Consider the following 4685-nt stretch of genomic DNA (forward strand, 5'->3'; position numbering starts at 1 on the left):
ACCTGCTCTTTTTTGTTGGGATGGAGTTTGGAACCATATATATAGTAGAACTCAACGAGGGTAGAATTTCAAGCAAACTCCCTAGCTCAGCTTTATCTTCACCCATCATTTCTACAATAACATTTAAAAATAAAAAAAAAACGTGTAATAAACTACATGCAGATGTATGTTCAATTGGAGCAAAAGCATGAAATATCTTCAGAGGAATTTTATCAAACATCTAGAAGGCACGCATAAACAATTAAGCTAATGCTTTGTCTTAACTATTTACTACTTACTGATCACTAAACATGTGAAAATTTGAATTTTTGAATCTTTTCTTTTAAATTCCTGTTGTTTTTCAAGGGTTTAAGGCGGGGGTGCTTGGAGCGCTTGAAGAAGAACAAAAGCAACAACTCCAAGTCAAATATGAGTCAAGCCCATCTAATATAATTGGGTTGGCTCAACTGGAGCACTCCTTATTCTATCACGGTCCTGGTGCTATACTAAGTGTACAAATTGCGTAAGTTTCTCTGTAACATTTGTAGCAAATTAGTTTAACAGTGGAGACAAAGTTTACAAACGCATGATCAGCTCGGTTCGTAGGGCTTACATCCAATTCCTGCCTAATCATTTTGAGAAAATTTCATAAATAACTATAGTTTAGAGCGTAATTACGAATATAGCTACAGTTTGCGTATTTATGAAACGTAGCTACAGTTGTTTTAGTAGAAAGAGTTATATCAACGCATACTGTATCAGTTAAAATCGCGTGAAAGAGTTGTATTCGCAACACAAAAGAGTTGTATCGGTGTGTGTTGTGTATTTGCTGCAAAACCCAAAATGTAGCTACGATTCGTAATTTTTGATACTATAGCTACATTTCATAAATGCAGTCTAAATGTTTGTCACATTGCGTAATTCTTTTATTGTTTCAATATCAACTTTATTAACTTATTTTTGCGATTTAATTTACCATTAATATTTAATGGATATGGTGAGGTCCAAGAAGTATTGGAGAGAGGTGATTAGATACGATATGAATAGTCGAGCGTTGTCTAGTTTCTCTTATCAGTATTATTATTATTACTCCTACTATCTTATTCTTCAATTTTATTACTATTTGTTGCTTCCATTACTTTGGTTAGCATATTATTTGTTGTTGCTATTGTTCTTTTCTCCTTTATTTTTAGCAAGACTTCTTCACTATTATATTTTTTTTCCATACTTAATTTTGATATGCTTTATTTGAGTTGAGGGTCTATTGAAGACAGCCTCTCTACCTTCACAGGTAGGAGCAAAATTGCGTACACACCTCCCTTCCAGACGCCATTTGTGAAATTAGCTGAATATGTTATTGTTGTATTAATAGACTAGTAGCATTTGGCCCATGTTAAGTCCGGGCCCAAACAAACATTAAAAATTATTTATTTATAATTTTTTTCTACTCCTAACTCTTTGTTTCTAAAAGATTAAAAAGGTATTTGAAAGTTACAGGGGAACATTTTTCTTAGTTTATATTTTAGACATTTTAAACATTTCTGAACAAAAGCATATACAAATGCTCTTCCATTTTCTATTTTGCTGAAAGTTTATGAGACTATAATCTCTAATGATCCAAATTGAGCTCTATCATATGTAAAATTGATTTCATTTTTTTCAATTAAACTTGTCATGCCCCGAACCATGGCCTGGGCGAAACACGGCACTCGGTGCACTTCTATGTGAATACCGAGCAAGCCACATGGTTTCTTTACCGAATCATCACGAGGCATAACATGAGCGGAATATAACGTGAATGCATGATGAGCCTTTATAAACTCAATAAGTCATAATACTTAATCAAAATACTTGTTTAAACATGAGTGCGGAAATAACATGAATGAGCCAAAATGACTATACGTCTCAAAGTCGACATAACATAAGCCGGCTTGTCTAGTCTATGAAACCTCTAACATAAGTCTAAACATGGAAAACATACTAGCTTGGACAAGGCCCCCAACATACCTTAGATGCATAGCTAATCATAAAATAAAGAGTTGACTAAATCTCGAATGAGATGGGGCTCACCAATAAGCTGATACGAATGTTGTCCTACTGAGCAAATGCGTCGTCACAGTAAATACGTGCACTGCGTACGTAAATCTGAGGAGCTCCGGGCAATAAAAGGGGCACGTCGACGTTGAATGTATTGATATGTAAAGCAAGCAAATGAAATAACATGGGACATGGAAATAACATAATAAAAGGCGAATTGAAACATGATCATGAACATAGAGTACATAGACATATATAACATGAGTAAAGTATCGTGAGTAGGGAAGCGTAAATATAACCGAACAATGATAGTGCAGTACTTGCGTCTACGAGAAAAACACTTATACCTTGCCGTGGACATGAGATTTAATAATATTATGAAAGGATCAGTCATTATGGGAGAGATCGTCTAAGCATGGGTGGAGCAATCCTCATCCCAGGTGGTTACGTAGTTTCGGTCGTTGTAAGCCTTCCGTGAATTAATCAACTCCCAAAAACATAAACATGTAAAAATAAGTGGCACTTGTTGCTCATGGTTTCATGAATAAGAACTTGCTTATATGTGGATATCATGAATTATAACTTGCTTGCATGAACTTGTAAAACATAGTATTTTCTTCAAAAATATCATGGCATATCATAACTTGCATGTAAGAACCCATGGAATGAGAGATATGGGTTTTCATGGATTACAGAATGATTCTCAATAATCATATGGAGTTATTAAGAACACAATGATAGAATAATAGCAATTCATACATAATATAATCATGGACATGGACCTAGGGTTGTTATGAGCATGGTATAGAAACTCTAGTTTCCATAACGATTCATACTTTATGGATTAAGAGGCGTGGGGAAGAACAATGATGTTCCCACACGTAGATAGTAACTCACACAGTAATGCTCCAAAAACTTGAATTAAAGACTTGAACTTTGAAGAAGATTTCCAAAAATCTTGAATCTTGAACCTTGAGATGGGTTTTCTTGAAAACCCTAGGTTGAGGAATAATATATATATCTATTTTATATATATATATATATATATATATATATATATTAGAATTGACTTGGAATGATTAGAATAGGCTTACCTTGGTGTTCTTGATGATGGGAGAGGGTAGGAGGTCGTTCTAGGGCTTGAAGGAATGAAAAATAATGATTTGGACTGATATGAATGAATATATAAATTACGGAACATTAAATTTTACGCCCGGAAAAGCAAAATACTAGCCGTATTTTGAAAGACGGGCCGTATTTCAGTCCGTATTTTGTTTGGATTGCTCTGTGACTCTTCAGTAAAATGATCATAGCTCTTTACACAGATGTCCGTTTGACCTCCATAATATACCGTTGGAAAGGTATTTCAAAGCTCTACAACTTTCATGAAGGAAGTTTTCCCAAATTCCAATCACATTGTTAAATACGGGTCGTATTTAAAAATACGGTCCGTATTTAACAATGTATATCCCTCAAGTCAAATTCCAGAATGCTCAATGATCTTGATGCCAACTTACGATTTGAAATACGGTACATTCTCTTGAAATACGGTCCTGCAGGCGTAAACCTCCGTACGAAAAAGAAAAAGTTCAAATTCCCATTCTTTATCGGTTTCTAAGTCTAGAATCATGATCAAAGCTTAGGTTAAAGGTACGAGATGTTACAAAACCCATATTGGTTAACAATATTTTTTGCAAAAAGATGTTACCATGTTCAAATAATGTCAAAAATATGTAATGCTATAAATATTATTATATAATGAAATCGATGAAGTTAACTAATAAATAAATATAGAAGCCTAAGGTACATAATTACAAATTATGGTATTGCAAAATACTTTTTATCGTTCCTCCAAATTAAACGACACAATTTTTTTCAAGAAGTTCTTGAAAATAATTTGTTTTCTTATTTTTAAATTTGTTTGAATTTAATAATTTTTTCTTTATCGACAATTTCAATTTAATACTCACTTTTTCTCAATTTATGTGCGCGTTTCTTTTTTTAATACGTAAGTAAAAAAGAACATCACCTTTCTATGTTTTCAAACAACTTAAACTTAAAAATTTCTCCTTTAACCCTTAATGAAAAGATATATGCTCACACAAATGTCCAACATTTCAAAAGTATTTTTTTCTTTCTTAAATTTTATGCCTATTCAAATAGTGTTACATGAATAGAAATAGAAGGAGTATATACTTTGTGGTGTCTCAATAACCTTTTTCATGACATCATTACTTTTTGTGGCATATAAGAAGTCCTTATTACTCCCTTCATTAACTTTTGCTTGTCCGTAGACTTTGAACTCCTTTAAGAGATTATAAATGGAGTGTGTATTTTATCATAATACTCATATTAAGTGTTCTATAGTCTTAAGTCTTGCGAAATGATTTGGGGAATAAGTAATTAATGTTAATAGTAAAATATGAGAAAATGTGTTTTTCTCTTGATATGCTAATTTGGACAAGTAAAAGTGAAAATATTTTTTGAATATAGTGAATAATTAGAAGTAAACGAGGGGAATAATAGCCGAGTAAAATTGCTTAGATTACATAGAACCCATTAGGATATTTGAGGTAATAAAGAACTAATTCATGGGCACAAAGAAAATTTTAGAAAGTTGTACAAGTGTCCTAATAATGGTTTGTTCTGTTTTACCAACTGTCAAAGAA

This window comes from Lycium ferocissimum, chromosome 2 (assembly GCF_029784015.1).
Source record: "Lycium ferocissimum isolate CSIRO_LF1 chromosome 2, AGI_CSIRO_Lferr_CH_V1, whole genome shotgun sequence".
Taxonomy (NCBI): domain Eukaryota; kingdom Viridiplantae; phylum Streptophyta; class Magnoliopsida; order Solanales; family Solanaceae; genus Lycium; species Lycium ferocissimum.